This window comes from Meriones unguiculatus, chromosome 10, assembly GCF_030254825.1.
Source record: "Meriones unguiculatus strain TT.TT164.6M chromosome 10, Bangor_MerUng_6.1, whole genome shotgun sequence".
Classification (NCBI taxonomy): Eukaryota; Metazoa; Chordata; class Mammalia; order Rodentia; family Muridae; genus Meriones; species Meriones unguiculatus.
The window spans coordinates 37,534,193-37,554,371 of record NC_083358.1 but is presented as its reverse complement, the minus strand read 5'-3'; the positions used below and the strand labels follow the sequence as shown (position 1 = coordinate 37,554,371).

The 20,179-nt window shown below is 41.9% G+C and overlaps 1 protein-coding gene across 2 annotated transcripts in view; it reads right to left on the bottom strand.

The window, feature by feature from the left end:
• The window catches only part of Tox3 (TOX high mobility group box family member 3), a 99,158-nt gene that overhangs the window by 28,238 nt on the left and 50,741 nt on the right, over positions 1–20,179 (bottom strand). The gene's annotated exons all lie outside the window — the stretch shown is intronic.

The following is a 20,179-nucleotide window of genomic DNA, read 5'->3' as shown; positions in this document are numbered from 1 at the left end:
AGTGAAAGGAGACAATTACAACCATTTGGCTGTCCGGTCACTAGTGTGCTGTTTATTAAATTGGCATTCATCAGAGGTTGGAAGAAAAGGAGTCCCCAAGAAAACCACTTGGATATCTTTTAAAGCATGCTGGGATTTCATACTTTACTTTTCAAGAACAGGTGTCACACGTGTGGATAGGTTAAAAATGTGAATTAAAGGAAATACAATTCAATTTCCAAGACTCAAAATCTATTTTCTGGTGAATGGGGTGTGGCATGAATATAAATAAATAAGACTAAAGAATATTTCTAAAGTCTCCACGCGGAGCTTACCACCATATCTAGCTCCATCACAGCTGCTGAAAACTGTGCTATTTAATCTCTCCATGTAACATTAAGTGCAAAGAGGTTTAGAAAATAAGCAGGATCCTATGAACACAGCAAGTTTTATTTCATTCCCTAACACAATGGCCCATTCATATCAACACAAATAAGACTGTATCAGCATTTCAGATGTAAGCTCTTTACTTCTAGGGACCTGTTATCAAAATGTAAGGCTTGGATTTGGGCAGAAATGTATTTTCAGGTTCAAATGGTCTAGGCAGGCACATTTTGTGGCTTTCAACGTTCTGCTATCAGTCTAGCAATATGGGAAAGCTCTGTGGGCGTAATTACCTGGAGCTGTGTGATTTTTCATGATGTTTAAATGTTAAGAGAATGTTCTTGCCTAAAGTACTCTATTCATTTCCTTTAATGCATCAAAAGAAGCACAGGTGTGGTCTCCAAGGGGTGAAGTGTATGTAGACATTTTCTAATATATATTAAAGCTAGTAATTACATTAAAGTAAAAGGTATAATTTTCCCAAGAGATAAACAGGTAGATCAATGAATGGCTAGCCGGATGGGTGGGTGGATGGGGGAGCAGATGGACAGTGTTAGAAATAGGTACACAGATACTCTGACACACATGTAGATGGATACAGGAGCGAGTAGAGAACAGACACGCGGATACGGAAAACCCATGTAACCCTCCTCTCAACACCACTTATTTCTTGGGGGCTCTCAGTCCAACCCTCAACCTGTAGGAACCTGGATGGACACGCTGCATGTTTTGTCAGGGATCCAAGAGCTACGAGAGATTTACAGGGGAAACTCTATTGGCTCCAGATAGCTGCTAAGGTCTACAGAGGCAAATCAACCACCTCAGGCCATGTCAACACACACACACACACACACACACACACACACACACACACACACATGCCGCATGCTCACACACTTCTCCATTTTTTTTCAGTGTTAAAAATATGTCAGAACAAAACCCCACAGGCTTCTGCCACCCTTTCTTTTCTCCAGGAAATGCTCAGGCCTACAATCAAATATGACCCATATCTGAATCTATATATGCCATGTTTCAATCCTGAACACCCACCCCCAAATGCCTGACAGCCAGTATCACAACTTTAACATTATTTAAATGTCGGCTTTGTTGGGGAATTAGAAATCCATTTAAGGCAAAGAGCTCATTATCAGAGAGTATTTTTTTAAGATTAAACTCACTTATTATCTAATAGCACCTAGAACAACAAAGGAAAATAAGATGGCTATTAAACTAAAGGCCTAAACAATTCAAAAAAAAAAAAAAAAACAAATTAAGCTCAGAGTGAAATAAGAACTGGGTTAGAAATCCTCTTCAGAACAGTTAGTATGCGAATGTAATTACTGAAGAAACTACAGCTAATCAGCTGTGAATTGTATCCATTAATTAGTATTTGCCCTGGAGAAATGAGAAAAATCAGTAACAACGCTGGCACCGCCACGGTGCTGATGAGCTGCGCGAGGGCCGAACTGCGTTTAGTCAAGCAGGTGGCTCCAGCGGTCCACATAATTTGAAAAAGCTCTCACCTGGAGGGGGGAGCTGGAGCGGACAGAACACTCCTTGCATATCTCTTGTATCTGCATAAGGCCTTAATTAATGGCTTTTAATTTGGAAGCACTTGGTGATCAGCAGGGAGCAGTTATAAATCATTTCAAGTAGAAGCAAGGGTTTCCCTTCTACCTGGTGTAGAGTATGTTGGCGAGGGGCAGGGGGTTGTTTAACCTCTATCGCAGAAGAGAACCCCACATTTCATTGGGTGCTGTGGATTCCTTACCTGCTAAACCCAGCCAATCCAGTAGCCAGAATGAAAGGAGTGGCATTTTGCCCCTGGCTACTTTCTTGCTCCCAGTGCTACTTCATTTTTTATTTCTTCTAAAATTTGTCTGGGTTTGCTTATTTGTTTGAGACATAGTCTTGCTTCAGAGCTCAGGCTGCTCTGAGAACAGATTTTTCATCCTCCTATCTCCTTCTCTAGAGTACTCAGCCTCCAGGAGAGTGCCACCGTGCTCCCCGTCCCCCTCCCTCATTTATTTCATGTTAAAGTGTGGCCTATGAGTCCTGCTTCACTTGTTTGATGTTTAAGAACAGATCGGACTCTGAGAGGAAAAACACTCCTTTGGGGTAATATAATGATATAATATAATGATCTAAGAACAATTAACTTTGAGTTGTGTACAATTAAATTTAGTTTGAGTTCTAGGAGGCGGTGACATTGGAAAAAACATGCAACATACCCCCTCCAGGACCAGGAAGAAAGGGCCTGGACTGGGCTCCCCACCACCCAGGGCACTGCCATTCACTGGGCTAACCATGCCTGGCATGTTAGAAACAGCCCAATATTTGTTGAAAGAATGAAAGACTGATCTCCCACAAACTTAGGTGACCCATATTCACCCCTGTCACCCTAGGTCATCTGTCAAATATTTTAATGATAATTAATAATGAGTGGTGGCCATGGAAGCCTTCTGTAAATATTTTTTTCATTTCATTTCCCAAAGTGGGACTAAGAGCAATCCATTTTCCCAAAAGCTAACAAGAAAATTATCTGATCAGCAGACCGAGGATTCCGGGGGTCATGTCACCTGCCCCAGAGGATTTGAGCATGCATACCTGGCACCCCCCAGCCTCATTCTGCATCCCTCACATGCCAAGACCCATATACAATCTCCTCTTTCACTGGTGATCAGTTCAAATTTTAAACTTTATTGTTATCTCTATTATGAATTTCCCAGAGGGTATTCTAAAGTTCCCAGGTCTATTACAATGATCCTCGGGGAAACGGCTCCACATCCAGTGTTAACAGGGAAACGGTTCTTGGTGAGCCTCAATGCTTTCTATGAACCTCAAGGCTCTGTGAACTTTCAGTCTGTTCAGTCTACAAACAACTACAGCCCACCTGTTTAAGGCACTGTGCTAGGCTTGGGGACACAATGGTGACATAAATGAGGTTCCCAAGAAAGAAAAACAACATGTAGATCTTTCTTTTGTTTACCTCACAATAACTAAACTTTGGGAAGCCTTATTGAAAAGACATTGATGATACTCCTCCTTTTTCTTCTCCTCCTCTTCTCCTGAATCACTCATGCAAAAGCTAATCCTATCTACACTGTAGCAAAACCTATACATTTTTTAAAAAATCAGCTAAGGGTTTCTAACTTTTCCATCCCACGTCACCACCTAACTCTAAATTATTGAGTTGATAACCTCCAAAGATCCCCCTACTCGGTCTTATAAAGGTCTTTATGACTTCTCAAGACTCACAGCAAAATATTTTAAACCAGTAAGATGAATGAGGAGAGCACTTACTGCTGTGAGGGACACATGAAAACATCTTAATGAGCACACGTGTGGGACTTTTAACCTTCATAGGAGCACACTGGCAACAGGTCCTCATCCACACTGATAAAAACTCCAATAGCTGCTACCCACCACCAAAGACAGGACTGTAAAGGAGAAGCAAATTAGTCTAGAGGAGGAGTTCCTGTCTCTTAACAGCTTCACAAAAGAACACCCTACTGTACTTGGAGGTGGATTTGCTTTTGCTGAATGATGACTAATTATGGCTTCGGCAAACACAATTTATGAAGGACAGCAATTAAAAATGATTTCGTAGAAATGCATCAAAGAACATCATGTCCATGGCCCATGTGGCCATGTGAAGTATCACAGTAAAATAATGCAGATTGGAAAGTCTGGCTCAGCTAGCAACAGGCTTGGGATAAAGAAAAGCAGAGACAAAACCCCATCTGGAAGCACAAGGCAGATACTTGCGTTAGGCCAGTCCACAGCATCATCTCTGCTGAAATTGTTTTAACACTCATGTGAAGAAGTGCATAGACTTCTAATAGAGCATCATTAACAATACAATCTCAAACAGCTAAGTGGCACGAATTTGTTAAAAAAAAAAAAAAAAGAGATGTTCCTCCAAATTCTTCTCTTTCCCCATAAATTTGTTAGCGGACACCATCCAAGTTGGTGCCTCACCCAGATACCTGTCAAGTTATGTACATAACCAAACTATGCCATTACAAAGCAAGTGCGCCAGGCCTGGCCATGTGATGGAGGAGGCGGCAGGTAAAGTCCACTCACTCTTGACGGCTCTGATAAACATACCCTGGAAAAATGACTGATGGGTATCAAGCTGCAACCCTACTGAGGCTCAAAAGCCCACAGGGTAACAATGCTGACATGACAAATGGTGGCAGTGCTGATGACTACCATGGCAGATCTGAGCACCCTACCAAGAAACAAAGATTGATGGGTGCACAAAGACCATCTCCAGTGTCACAAAAGGTTAGGGGCGCAACAGGAATCTGGAAAGAAAAAGAAAAAGAAAAGCTACAGAGGTGGACCTCATGATGGTTTACTCTGAGCACAGGGTAAAAGTGGTGTGTGCTGCATAGACACTGTACAGCCCTTGGATTTTGAATTCTGATTGAGGCCAGTGAGAGGCAGTAGGATCTACTCCTGAACCACTGGAAAGCAGCAGCAGCAAGTCACAGTTGCCTGGCAGCCATGATGGAAGATCATGATGGAAGCAAAGGAGACTCCATGGGGGTGCTTCTCCTTCAGTGCTTATCAGATACTGATTATCTCTATTTTCTTCTCACTGTGTCTACAGAGCTCCCATCTATGTGTGCACATAGATACCCAAGGCTTGATGATAATGTGGGTTTTGTGTGGGTGATTATTCCCAACTGTCAATAAGGTAGGTTTGTAAATATTCTTGTCCCAGTAACTAAGGGGCCTCACAGAATAACTTGAGGGAAGAGAGATTTATTTTGGCTCCTGGTTTCAGACCATGAGGGGAACATATGATGAACAGAGGAGATTATCATGGTCCAGAGACACAGAGACAATGGAGACTCAGGAAGCAGCCATGCACAAGGGTCTCCCCTACCCCACCTCCCAAAGTTGCCAGGTCCTTCAAAGTAAACGGCACACAATGGGGAACCTAGGCCCATTGCCCTTTGGCTGCAGGAGCCTCTTAGCAGGTTACCCCTACTCTACCAAACTGCAAACAGACTATACATAACACTGCCACGGAGGCCTTTGTCACCCATGTGCAAAGCTTTCCAGTGACTTCCCACTGACTCAGGAAACGGGACATCCACGCTTCCTTCCTGACACTGTCCCAACACTCCCATTGCTCATGCTACTTCATCCTGACGTCTCCTTGCTGTCCCAACAACATCTGAGACCCAGGCCTACCTCAGGGCCTTGCACTGGCTGGTTCTTCCATTTGGATCATTGTCCCTCCAAATGTCCCCATGGCTTATACATCCCCTCCTGAATCTTCCCTGGATGCCACTTGTTCAATGACAAACACATTCCTGTGCTGCCTCCATCGTCAACACTCTCGATCCTTTTTTTCCCTACTCTTCTTTTTCCATTAACACTTTCAATATCACACAGTACAGTCAACATCTTTCTCCTGTGGGTAGAATATAAATTTAGTGAGGTGAATGTTGTGTCTATTTGTTACATAGAAGGCTACTAACAAGAAGAATGGTAAGTGGTAGATGCTCAAAAGATCTGTTCTGAATGAACCAATGGTGAGAAGTCAAAGTGCTCGCCAAGCCTCTCAAGCCACAGCATCAACTCCTGAAATTCAAAGGACAAGAAGGACCCACTGTCACTGTTGTCCCCATACAACATCTATGAGCACAAAAAGCAGAAAGAGGAGAATACACATTCTAAGAAGTAACACTCTAAACTCCAGAGACACGGTTCCGGAAAAGGCGCTACAGGCCGGTCGGTAGCCTAGGACAGTAGCCATATACAGCAACAAGCCAGAGCATTTCCAAGCAGCCAGGACAGAGTATCCAGAAGGTTCCCAATGCAAAGAAATGATGCGCACATGACGGGACAGAGGTGCAACCAGGGTCATCCCTGACCTGACCATTACGAGGTGGATGGAAATGTCACACTGTGCCTATGAGTATGATCAATTACTATGTCCACTAAAAAGGAAAGATCCATATGAAAGAGTCAGAGGTGAAGAAGTGTATGCTGCTGGGGATGGTACTATTGGTGGCAAAACACAGGGTGCTATGACTAGATGCACTGATAGGCAGGATGCTGGGAGAAGACAACCAACCACGTGGTGTCAAAGGGGACAGGCTTCAGGTACTCAATTTAATGGCTGATTCTTATTTTTTTTTCTAATTTAAAATACTTTCTTTCAAAGAAATGTTCTTTAGTCTGAATACCTGTTATTCAAAGTGTATGGCTAAGGACCAGACAGTAATGCCTGTTCAAGCACACAAATTACCTGACCCTACCATGACTGACTTTATCAAATCTTCAGGCCGTGGGGCTCTAATATAATGTTTTAGGGTTTCCTCTGGAAGTGTACAGCATGCCAATATTTGCCTAGGTCATTTTAGACTAATGTTTTCTTGAAAAAGAAACACCCCCTTTTTTTCTCTCCCTCCCCACATTTTGGGTTTTGCTTTGAGAAGGGATACTGATGTATAGCATAGGCTCGCCCCACATTGGCCACTCTCCTGCCTTAGATTCCTGAAATGGGTTAGCAGGTACGCCTCACCATGCTGGCTTTAAAGGAGTTTTTCTAAGGCTCTCGAATGAGCTAAGGGTGATGCTGGGGTCTCATCTTCATTTGTTGTTGTTATGTAGAGCACTATGGGCTCAATACAGTTTCAGCGCAGGAGCACGAGTTTGTCACGATTTGTGAGGAGGCCACCCACCTAATTCCTTTAACCCCACCACCAGGACAGTCAGAAACGTCTGGGCCGATTTCAGGAAGTGAATGCAAGCTTTGCTGACAGAGTTTTAGCAAGTGGTGTGGCCACACAAGTAACAGCAAAACCTAAACATATGGACGCTACTCAAACACAGAGGCCTTTGCAGTCTCATGATCTGGATGCATTTGAGTTTGTGAATCATACAACCATCTGGACAAGTTAACAGTGACAGGGGAAAAAAGACACTTGTTTAATATAAAATATATATTATATACACAAACACACACACACACGCATGTGTGAGCAAAGAGATGAAGGTTTCAGAATCAAGAGAGTTTCGTGCCAAAGTGGAGTAATCGTTGGACTGACCAACAAACACTCACCAATACTTCCAGAATAGAAAATAGGAGACGAGTGTCACTGAGCACACTACTGTAAAAATGCCAAGAGCAACACAACACTCTGTGAGCAATCTTGCATAGCCCACCTATGGGCCTCCCCTTCCTTCCCCCAAAGCTGAGTACTCACTGGATGCCAGTTAGTGGGACTTATTTGGGGAATGTATTACCTAACTGTAAGGATGAGGAAGAGGTGTGGCTGTTGCTTTACAGGGACAATATGTGGTTGAGATGATGGGCAAGAAAAATAAGGCATCAACATAAGGAACAAGTCAGCAACTCATAGTCACCAAAGTCAGGGAAAGAAAAAGTCAGAACGAAATAGTCACTTAGAAAAAGGAGTCTTGGACTTAGGAAGTGGGTGTGGGGACAGGGAACTCCAAGCAGGGGTGAGTGGGATGGACAACGCTTTGGACCTAATCATGCACAGGGCTTGTTTAAAGATCAAAATAGGGAAGTGAGGGGAGAGAGAGAGAGAGAGAGAGAGAGAGAGAGAGAGAGAGAGAGAGAGAGAGAAGGCAGGCAGGGGCCATGAAGGTCAGCCTTAGTATTTTTAAATGTACTCAAAAGAGGAGGTCTAAGAAAGATTCTGCTGGAAGAGGAAGAGATCTCTCTACAAAAGTACACTTGTATATGTACATCAATGATCTGAGGCACACAAAAGCCGTTCTGAAAGAGAGCACAAGCACTAGGGATGTGGCTTAATAGGAGGTATCTTTGCACCATGTGCAAAGGCCTAGCATACAAAGAAAAACAAAAACAAAACAGGAAATATCCAAGGATGGCATAAGGGTACCCCTGTCAACAGTGCACACAGACAAATGGCAGGGAGAAAGAAACACAGAAAACACTTTCCCATGAGGCTGTCCAAATCTAGTATTTGGACTCACTGAACTAGCAAAGGGGTCAGTTCAAGATTCCAGCTGACCTACACACAACTAGGTACCTCTGCCCTCCATGTATTTCAGTTTTCCATTGGATAATACTGACGTAAGAAGCCATCAGCCTTGTAAGGTTTTGAGAATTCAACAGGCTATTGCATAAAATACCATCTTTCTTAACCACACTAGTAGCCAGTGGAAAGGCCAAAAGCAGATCAAGTCTGATGACTGTGGCCCCTATGACAGACAGGAGAGTTCACTACTCAAAAACTACAATGGCAAGGCTGAGGAGATGGCTCATCCAGAAAGTACTTGCCACTTCAGCCCAGAAATAAGGGATGTGAGTTCTGATCCCCAGGAAGCACATAAAAAAGTGGGGCTGTCAATGCAAGTCACCTGATCCCCAGAGCAAGCTGAGCAGCCCTGCTAGCGAGCATGGCGACTTACAGCTTTAGCAAGAAACCCTGCTGCCCTGTAACTTGGGGAAGAAATCCAATATCAAATTCAGGTCTCCACACATGCACTAGTGTACTTGCGTGTGCACATGCTTGCACACACACACACACACACACACACACACACACACACAGAAACACAAACCAAAATAATCACATCTTCCCTGTGGTACCCAGATCAAAATCCAAGTTCCTTTCCAGAGTAACAGTTCGCTACACATTCCAGCTGCTGGAGCTTCTCTTAAACAACTCCTTCTCACAGGGCGGCTCTTGCCACCAGGCTCCAGGCACATTGCCTTGGATACCCACTCCTCAACTTCTGAACCCAGGTCCCTTCCCCAAACCACGACACCAGCTGCTCCCAGCCTAGACCACTCCCCTGTTTTATTTTCCGCAAGTTTCTGCCCTCTGTTCTCAACTCAGATCAAACACTGAAGCCATCTACACCCTGCACACCCACCTTCACAACCCTTTCCATGGCTCTGCCTTCTGTGTTGTTGGATTCAAAGTCACTTATCACAAAGTGACTGTCCTGCACTCATGTTTGTTACTGTCTCACCCTCTCATTCCAAGGAAGAGTCTGTGGTGACAAGGGTTTCCTTTGGCTCTCTGATGTTTCTTTTCACTATGGGATAATGTCTGGCCCACAACTGGTAGTCCGTGTATATGTAGAATGAATGAACAAACAGGCGAACTGGAGAGAGAGATCTCAGTTCAAATTCCAATGCTGCCATTTCAAGCTGGGCATCATCAGGAGAGCCCTGTAGTGCTATCTTTAATCTACTCATTTCTAGAGAAGAAATGACAGAAGTCTGAGGAAATGGACTGTGTAAGGGCAAGGAGGACAAAGCCAAACCGCCAGCCAATGACCTCATGCAGAAAGAGCCAAGGGGGAGAAGCCTGAGGATGAAGGAACGCAGTAACTGGATAAAATAAGGTCTCATTGAGGTACTTTATGTAATATTTATTAGTAGCCCATTATATAAGAAGGAGCAACAGATAGCGTGCTAAAAATAAGTTCTGATTTCTGCCCCCGAGTCTACTAATGGGGAAACCAGATACAACTCTCCATGGTGAGAACAACACTGGAAAGAACTTTCTCTGGAAAGCCATGGGGGTTTTGAAAGGAACCATTTGAGTGAAGTGAGGGGTATGTGGGAGGTTGTCTGGGAAGTAAGAGCATGCTGGGATGGAAAGTTACTGAGCTGAGGCCCAGGTCACGGTGGTAGGTGGGGCAGGCCAAGAGGCTCAAACACAGCATTCATGACAGCAGAATCCCTGCTACAGGAGCCTGCACACGAGTACTAGTGTGGAAGGCTGAGCCGCAACATGAGCGTGGATAACGGGAGACATGTCCATGTTTGTCGGCAGAGAAAGACTGAACATGGAGAGAAAGATCTGGCCAGACGTGGTAGCTCACCTACAGCTGTATCAACATTCAGGCATCTAAGGCAGGAGGGCTGCGAGTTCAAACCCAGCCTGGTCTACATAGCAAGATCCTATCTACAACAACAAAATTCGTAATGTCTATTCTGTGCATCTCCTTGGCAAATGAAAGGACATCACATAGTGTCAGCAAAGGACAGAAGAAACATGTATGATCTGATTTGGTTTTGTGAGGATCACTGAAATTACAGCAAAGCTTGCCACTAGTCCTGAAGGACAAAGGAGCTACTTGGTCTGTTGTTGCTTCAAGAACTAGGAAGATTTACCATCTGTTTGCCCAAGAGATGTGAAGGTTACACTGAAACTTCTAACAGCAGAACTTTAAGACTGAGAAAATGTTGCGGCCTACACTAAGTATTGGCTTACCATGAAGAATAACAATTTAGCTGTCATCTGCCATGGGCACTTAAGTATAAATTAGTTTTCAATAAAGGGTTCCACTGATGTACATAGTATCATCTTTAAGGATGCTCAGAAAACAAGTCCTTAAAAAAACCACAGCTATCATGACACCATCCCACCCCTGGCTGGACTGGACTCTTCTCCCCAGGCTCCAAGGCGACCGGTGCATCACTCTACACTGTGTTAAAGCAATCTACTGCACCGTCAGTCTCTCTGTTGGACTCCTTGGGGCCAGAGACTGAGCCCCCCAGAACCTCACCCACAGGAAGTCCTCAACTGATAATGGCACAGCCCTGGAGTGGTTAGGGATGTGTTACTAAACGACTTATTATCTTCCCTTTTCATGAAATGGCTAGTATGAGTCAGTCCACATCAAAGTCAGATGAACCACTGCTATTATGATTTAACAAAGCCTTAAAACACAGTAGAAACGAAAAGTCATAGAAGATAAAAATCTAAGGTGCTGTCAGATTTTGCATTTTTCCTGCAATCAAATGATTAAGGACCCAGGAGGCATTCTAAAAAGAAACCAAGGTCTCTAAAGGCATACGTACACTGGGGACCCTTAGCATTTATCTTAGACATTACTTCCTGTAGGAAATGACGTTTCAAATTATAAAAAGAAACAACAAACTAAGTAAAAAGAAGTTCTGTGTTTTTAAATGAAGAACTTTGACTAGTTACAAAATGTCTTCAGTTCAGTAACTCAATTCTACTAAGCAATGGGAAAAACATCTGTTCTCTAAACTCAGTCTTTCTAATTATGATTTAGTAAGAGTGCCAGAAAATCATCGATGGCTTCTTAATGTTCTTCTGTCTTTGATTTCTAAAGTCTAAGATTTGATGTTCCATAACCATCATATGTTCAGCTGCCTAAACTAAACAATTAACAAATAGATATATAGACAAATTCATGCATGCAAATGTATAGGTTAGGGACTCTCAACCAGAGGCAATTACATTCCCCGGAAAGAATGATCATGTCTGGTGTTTTTACCTAGAAGGTGAGAAGGAAGGATGCTGCCGAATCACCTCAGCAATCCAGACCCAGACCTATCCATCTAGTGAGCATAAATAAAAGATGAAAGATACAGTATTAAAAAGATAAGTACAACAGACCTATTGCTTGTAGACCGTCAGAACACCACTTTCTTAGAGTGGGTATCCGTCTGACTCTGAACATCTCTATCATAAGATTATTGACTGATATCAAGGTGAATGGGTTTCAAATATGTAGTGATAAGTGGGTTGTTAGCTATGAGCTTTATGTATACAAATATTCATTGGCTCTTATTTTCTTCCTGATGAGAGTAAGTCAAGAAATAGAAATAGTTGACATGTTCTTCTAAGGCTAATATTTTCTAAGAAAATCAATAAGCCCATAAATCCTTCATGTAATATTTTAAGTAACTCAATGTGTTTATTCTTCGGTCTTACCCATGTCTGATAAACCAAAGATATAAGGCTTTCTTAACTGAAAAAACATCAATGACAAGCTCAAAAGCATATATAACATGGAATGATGTATAATCATTTAATCCCAGCAGGATTGCATCAGTTCCAGGAATGTCTATAATTCGCAGCCATGACTGAGAGGAAGACAAAGACACTCAGAAACTTTCAGACTCTGGGAAAGAGCAGGTAGCACTTTGGCCAGAGAGACAGCAGGCCAGGAGTTTACTCATGGCTGAGAAGCCTCTCTGTACACACAGCAAGAACACCTCAGATCCACACATCTTCCTGTGGTTTTACAGGGATTCAAATCCTGGAAGGACAATTTTGACCAGATGGCTGATGATCAGCCCCCATTATCTCTACTTGACCAATGACGTTTGTTTGCCTAAACTCTTTCAGTTGGGACGGCTCATGTGAGACAGTAAAGCCACTTCTGATGTGGTCTTAGGGCATAAGGGGGCAATCAGATTCCCCTCAATCAACTATTCCCAAATCTTGCAGTTACTTTTAAAGGTGGGCTTTCTAAAAAGCAGTTTGAGTATGGGCCTAATCATCGTAAACATAACTATAAAAATAAAATTTCTTCAAAGCAGGGCCATTGGCTTTCATCTTGAAGACAAATAATGAAATTCTGCCAAGTTGTCCAGTATTAATCTGGTACACAGCTCAAATTTATTTTAGTATTTTGTATAAACAACCATGAAATGAAGTATTTGGAAATAAAAGGCATTTTCTTCTTAGGGTCCTAGGCACTGCACACTAATACATTCAAGATTACCTTCAAATTTCCTTACATGAGTCCAAAAGATGTGTCTACTCAGCAATCTGTGAGCAGTTCTTTCTAAATCACATCAGCAAAAACACAATCCTATTCCAGAAGAGTGTCTTGACTGGATGGAGGCAACCTGAAGGAAGCCGCTGGTGCAAACGTGGCCAAAGCGAAGAATGGCAGATGAAAAAAGCATAGAGCAGTTACAGAAAGCTGCAGGTGACGCTGCATTGGAGCTCAAGACTACGAATACTGCCTCAGACATATTTATCTCTATTATATTACGGCTACACTGAAGCACATATGGAGGAGATTCCTGCATAGGAAACATGTAAGTAAACCAAGGTAAGCTCCCGGCTCTTAAGTAAAAGGGTAGGTCCCTGTGTAGAGCAACTCCCCTCTAAATTGCACACAATACCACTTATTCCTAACAAAAAGTTATTCTTGTTGTGACTAGTGGAAATATATATATATATATATTTATAGAATCTATAATATATTATACTTGCTATAGATTACATATAATATTTATATTATATATTATTCATGTTATATATAACATGTTATATAATGTAGTGGTATAATATTATATGTATACATTATTATATATCATTATATATTATATATCTATTATATAATTATATATCTATTATCTGTTATAATATATTATATATAATGTATTATATATTATATATAATAGATATATAATAGATAATAGATATATATAATATATCTATTATAGATCATTATATATTATATACTATCCATAATATTATATATATATATATATATATATATATATATATATATATATGGCACACTAAAAATTATTGCACATCCCATGGGTACTGGTTAATAAGTGCGAGAAAAGTTAAAAGTCATCTTTTGAACCAAAATATAAAATTACTTGGCCATCATAAAAATCAGTTAGAGGCATGACACTTTTAAGAACAGCAGCTGCCTTCCTATCAAAATTAATATTGAAAGTAAACCCTGTCTAATGGGGCCCCTGAGATTAGTTACAGATCCCATGAGGGGTGTCCATCTGGCACTGGCCATAAGCTATTTCCTTCTATTCTACGACACATTCCACTCCAAAAATATGCCCTTGCTGATAAACCATGTCCCGGGCATGATGCTGGCTGCCCAACACTTGACTCAGATGTTTTAATGACTGTATCAAGAAGATGAAGAGCTCAGGCTGACATCAAAACACACAGCTAGAAAACTACCTCAAACAGGCGTGCAGCAGGGAGGTTCTCGACAAAGGTTCTCCCTAGGTGACGACTCCTCTTGAGGTAAGAGGGCAGATATTGGAAGTCAAAGTTCTTCTTTCCGTGAGGAAAGCACGGAGAGCTGAGATTGCCTTACCCCAGCTCAACTGTCACCTCTCTACAGCGGTTTTAGAAACAAGTGTGATAATGAAACCTTCACAGTCCAGTGTGCTCACTGTTAGGCAAGATGTTAGAAAATGTTGAACATCAAACAGAGCTGGTTTTTGTTTTGTCTGAAAAGTTATTTTTGTGTGTGAATATGTGTGTGTGTGCCTGCAAGGGAAAGGGAAGTTATCAGATCCACTGGCAACAGAATTACAGGTGGCTGTGAGCTGCCTCAAACAGGGTGCTGGGAATCAAATGTAGGTCCTCTGGAAGAACAAGACCCTTAACTGTCATCTCTCTAGCCCTTTAACAATTTTTAAATACAAGAGTGTATTTAAAAAACCCCATCAAGGCAATGGGGTTTACTTCCTGGTGGGGAGAAGCTAAAGCTAGTGTTTTATGGGGTCATGTGGAAATACACACAGCGCTGCTTTTTGACAAAAATTGAGCAAGAGATCCTCACACTAGCCTCAAGAAAGATGACGGGAGGTTCAGGTAATGATGTGGGGTCTCAGAAAGCAGCCACAGCTGCTGAAGCAGAAAAATGTAAGGTATCTCAAATAAAACCGCAGGTTCACCAACCCTCGGAGACTCCAATTCCGTAGCAAGTCTCTCTTAAAAGAGTTCTTTCCCAAGAGTTCTCTTCCATCAAAGTGAAGCCAGCATTCTAAGCACTTTCAGTGTGTTTGTTTTATTCTGAAAGGGCTTGAATGACAGAAGGAAATGGTCATGGTGTAACAAAGAGCCAGAATTCAAATCCATAAACAATACTATTCCAGTTTCATCCCTCTTTTGCTTTTCTGTTCTATGCTTTCTAAAATTAACACCCACTGGTTCTGTCACCAGAAAAACATGTGTCCACAGTAGATCTTCCCAGAAAGGATATCCTTAATCTCCACTGGCAGGAAACATGTAAGTAAACACCAGTCCTAAAGACAAAAGCGACCAGATTTTACTGTCCCTTCATTTCCTCATCTTACAACACAGACATTCTAAGGAGTTTTCTCCAGTGACAATACATCGGGAGCCCCCAAAAGATGGCGGCTGACTTCCAAGAGTTGCAACCCAGTCAGTACAGAGAATCAAACAGGAATGAATGAGTGACTTCGCCTGTAAAGTATGGCATAGAGAAGTCAGGGTAGACAGTGAATTAGACTGGCTAAGAACAAGGAAATGGATGGACTATATGATGGAGCCTGAGTTTGGGGGTTAGGGTGAGGGTAACAGAGAGAAGGGGAGAAAATGAGAAAATTGGGAGGTTCAGAGATTTTCTTAGGCATTTGCCCTAGATCTCATTAGGATTCCAGAGGGGGAAGGGAAAGGGACTGTTAGCAAGACTTCTGGTGTGGGGCTCCAAAACTTGTTGTGTGTCAAAGCCACAACTTGTTGTGTGTCAAAGCCACTCAAAAAACAGGAAGCTGAACTGAGCTGTTCTTTGGCATGTGTGCTAAAGTACAGGTCTATTTTAAACTCATTAGAACTGAGGTGCTGAGAGATGTTTGCAGGAAAGTTCTAGATGTACTTGCAAGACCCATGGGGACAGAGGTTCAATGAAGCCTCATACATAAATGGGGTGAGAACTGGGACTTCCCAGAAGCTTCAGTAGATCCTTTGTGAATTCCAGTACTTCACAGCCTCAGCATTGAAGAGCTGCAGGAAGAGTGACTTGAGAGGTAGAAGAAAAACCTGGGATATAAGGAATGAGTAGAAATGCCAAATGCTACAAAGGCCAAAGAACAAGAAGACTGAAATACACCCACCAGACACCATGATGCTGAGGACACTGTCATATTTCAAAAGCAAGGAGCATAAACATGGAGAAGCACCTGTGACCACTGCCTTCAGGGATCTGTGATGACAAGATAAATATCCGTGCAAAAGCAGACACACAAGGAACTATGCAAATACTCAACTCTAATTCTGTTGGGACAGCAAGAGGGTCCCTTGTAGCAAAGGAAGTTTGTGTATAAAGGAAATATGAACTTCTACCATAGAATCCTGATTCTAATAAGGAAAAATATTATGATCATTATGCCCTTAGAAATTATGCCCCAGTAGATAAGAAAAAAAAAAAGGCCAAAATTTTGCCAAGGAAACTCTCCAAGACCAAATGGGCAAACTGACTTTCTTATACTACAGCAGAAGATCCATTATTTGGGTTCCAAGGGAGGGCTTGCCCACCAATGAGACGTGACAATGGTTTTTGTGGTCTACAAATCATTGGTTTCTGGGAGTCAGATGCAGAGTGTGACTCCAAGCCTTCTCCTCTAGTCCTCACCAATAGCTCAGAGGCCACCAGAGCAGCTGAGTCACAGGTGATTAAAACAAACAAAAAACAAAAACATATACCTTACTTACAGAGGAAATAAAGGATGTCTACTCCATCATAAGCTCCCAGATGCTCCTTCACAGCTAGGCAACACAGTGTGTTTGTAAGGCAATGGAGGCCCATTTCACCTCACATAAGAATGAGTTACAAATTAAAAGTATGTACACTGAGCAAGAAACACCTCTAGTCCCAAATTTTATACATGCATACCCTTCAAGTATGAGAGATGTAAGGATGTGTTCATAAGAAAAGGACACTGACTGAAATTAATGGAGTTAAAGGGTTCCTTCAGTCACTGGGATACAGCTGTGTAAGCTGGAAATGGACACTGTCCTGCTCTTCAATTATGCACTGGAAACAAAGGTGAGGGGAGTTAAGGAAGCTGGGAGAAGAAAAGAGTAGCAGACTGGATTTTACAATGAAAGTTAACACATAAAATGTTATCTGGAAATCAGAGGATACTTCTAATAATATTTGGAACCACTTCTCACAAAGCAATGGATTTGGGTAACTGATGCCTCCTCACTTTTAAATGACCAGTTTTGTCATGGAGCAATGAGAACTCCTACAACCTACAATGTTTATTATCACAGAATGAATATGACTACTAGTGAGAATAAAATTCATACATATCAAATCTTTCCCCCTATTCCTGGAAGACATTTTAAAAAATAAAATAAAAGTAAAGCTTCCAGCACACAGCTCCAAACACAACTCACTGTGGTCTTTTCTGAAGGTGGACTCATCTGGATATGTATCCTTGTGTTTATTTCAGCTCTGGAATATATCTCACACCTCCTGAACCTTAACCATGTCCTCTACCTGAACCTCTTCCTCGTCCCACATTCCACACACTTCTGGTTTTCCAACCAGTGACCTCCTCTGGAAGGCCAAGTAACCTTATTATCCCCATGCTAGCCAACTCCTCCATCAGCTTAGGTAGGCAGTTATTCCATACTTCTTCAGAATCTTCAAATCTTTCTTCCTCTCCCTTTAATTATGCCAGACAATGCTAACAGGAAGCTTTCTTATTACTCCATCTCCTACCCTAGAAGCAAGAGCAAGGAGGATCATGGCCCCACAGACCCTCTGCGGAATTAACAGCATATAATGGCTTTAACTGTGAAGACAGCATAAGTATCTGGATTTCATGTTTCATTCTTCCATGAACTTGAAAAAATAAATTTACAGGGAGAGGAAATGGCAATTTTAGGAAAAGAAACAAAGACCATACCTAGGAAAAACAGAAAAAGAGCATTCAAGCTTGTATGACATTACTTGACTCCAGAAAGAGATGAAAATCAAATGTTTTAAAATTTGACTGTATTTTTTGGAAAACATGAACTGGACCCTCATGAAATAGCACACATGTAAACAAATATTCATCCAAAACCATCCCCACACACTTATTGATCCTTGGAGATATAAGCACCAAAAATATGTACTCTCGCTCTTGAGGGCTTAGTTTCCTCATCATGAGGTTCCTGCCATCAGCAGAACCTCTTTGGCACCCAGCAACCCCTGTCCAATTTCTCTACTCTCTAATGGCCTTTATGCTTCACACAGGCTTCTGGCTCCAATTCCTACCTAACCCATTACTAAAAATTTAGCCCCTCACACAGACATACAAGTCTTCAACTGTCACCCTAACTACTTCAGCTGTCGCTTTTCTTCCTTCATGAGGGGAAACACCCTGTTCTACCTGGCTTCTCCCTATCTAGTTTACAGTCAGCCCCATCAACTCGCCTCTCACTAAATTCCCTCTCTGATGTATCAAAATACTACTATCCCATTCAACCTGAAGTTACAGCAAGTATGCAGCATGGGGTCTCATGCCTGTAATCCCAGGATTAAGGAGGCTGGGGCAAGACAATTCCCATGAGTTCAAAGCAAACTTCACAGCAAGTTTCAAACCAGCCTGTGCTAGTATAAGATCCAGTCTCAAAACAAAAGAGGTAGGGAAATAAAAATGGTTGAGTCTCTTTCAAGTTCACCTCATAACTCCTTTCCCCTAGCCTGACTATTCCTCCTCCTCTACCTCTACAATGTGAGCTTTCTTCACTCCTCACGGACCTCTTACCCACATTCCTTTATACATCAATGGGTTATCATTGAATTCATTGTGAACTGCTCCACAGGAAAATACCGTAGACACCTTCACCTTGTGTCTCCATCTCAAATAATAACCTTTCCTCCCCTGACATACTCAATCATCTATGTTTTGAAGAAATGTTTTCATTTGGAAGTAGTCACTCAGTGTTTCTAAAAAGCACTTAATACATATGCTGGTAATTCATCCTACTGTCCCCCATCTGCCAGCAATGTTTGGCCAGTCTAAGTAACTTTCAATACATTAGGGTACAGACCTCTGACACCCCACATCCACTAAACCCACCCAGAGCTTAATTCTTTCAGTTTGGAAATAACCCATTGCTAGCTCATCCAAACCGCAGCAACCTTCTCTCTCTCATCCTGTATATAAAACCATTCCATTTTGCCAATGACACAAACAGACTCTCATACTAGGGTCGGTTGGTTGTTTGTTGGTTAGGTGGTTGGGCTAGTTGGCTGGGCGCTGAGATGTTAAGTGTGAGCCACCTCTATGGGTCCTTCATCCATGTCAAAAGGAACCTGATAGCCCTAACTTACTTTCAAATTCTCGTCTCTCTTCTTCTGATCTTTCCAGTTGTCATGTAAGTAACATTTTATTGTGCCATACAAAATGGATACTACAGAAAAATTTGAGAACATAAAACTCTTTTCATCCTAAATGTGACCACAAAATGTTCTGACAGTAACCTACCCAACTGTGTGCCTTTCAACCCCTCTCTCTAGATCCTCTTCCCCCTCTCTCTCTTCCTTTGCCTTCCCTCTGCAATGCAGATAATCTCAAAGATGTTTATAACCTTAAAATGTTGATACTGTTAGAGAAAACCTGGAATGAAAGCATGAACCTGAAATACTTCTTAAGGAATTTCACAACTGCTCTCCTCAGCGTGCCTTCTTAAATATCCAGCTGCCATGACATGGTTACGGAATAACTTACCTTGCCTGTCTTTTATAGGGATAGCCTTCCAAACTGGAGATGTGACCATGGCCATCCCTTTCCTGGTAACACACAGCCTGTTGATCACAAACTCCCTCCCTCACTGGAGTGAACATATGTTCCAAGACAACACCATGATAGCTTCCCATGCCAAGTTCCTCTCATTTATCAACCTTGGAACTTTTGCTGCCAGGGCTCTTCACTGCTTGGTCTTGTACTTTCCTTCCTTCTGACTGTCTAACAGTCAGCTCTTTCCCATACCCAGGCTTCTCCACACTGGAACGTGATTGGCCTTTTTTTTTTTTTCTTAATCCTCTTTTTTAAAATCTCCCCTACATGGCCCGAGTGGCTTCTAACACAGCTAAAGACTCATGACATGCTCTCAAATTTTTTGTTCAAAAAATTAGATTTTTTTTTTAAATTTAGATATGTAGTCAGGAAAGGACTTATTATGTGCTATTTCTAACAAGAGACAAGAGCTCACATTTATGAGTGTCGATTGCCAATGGGTACAATCCTGTTTCCTTTTCCAGAGTTGTGACTTTATATGTA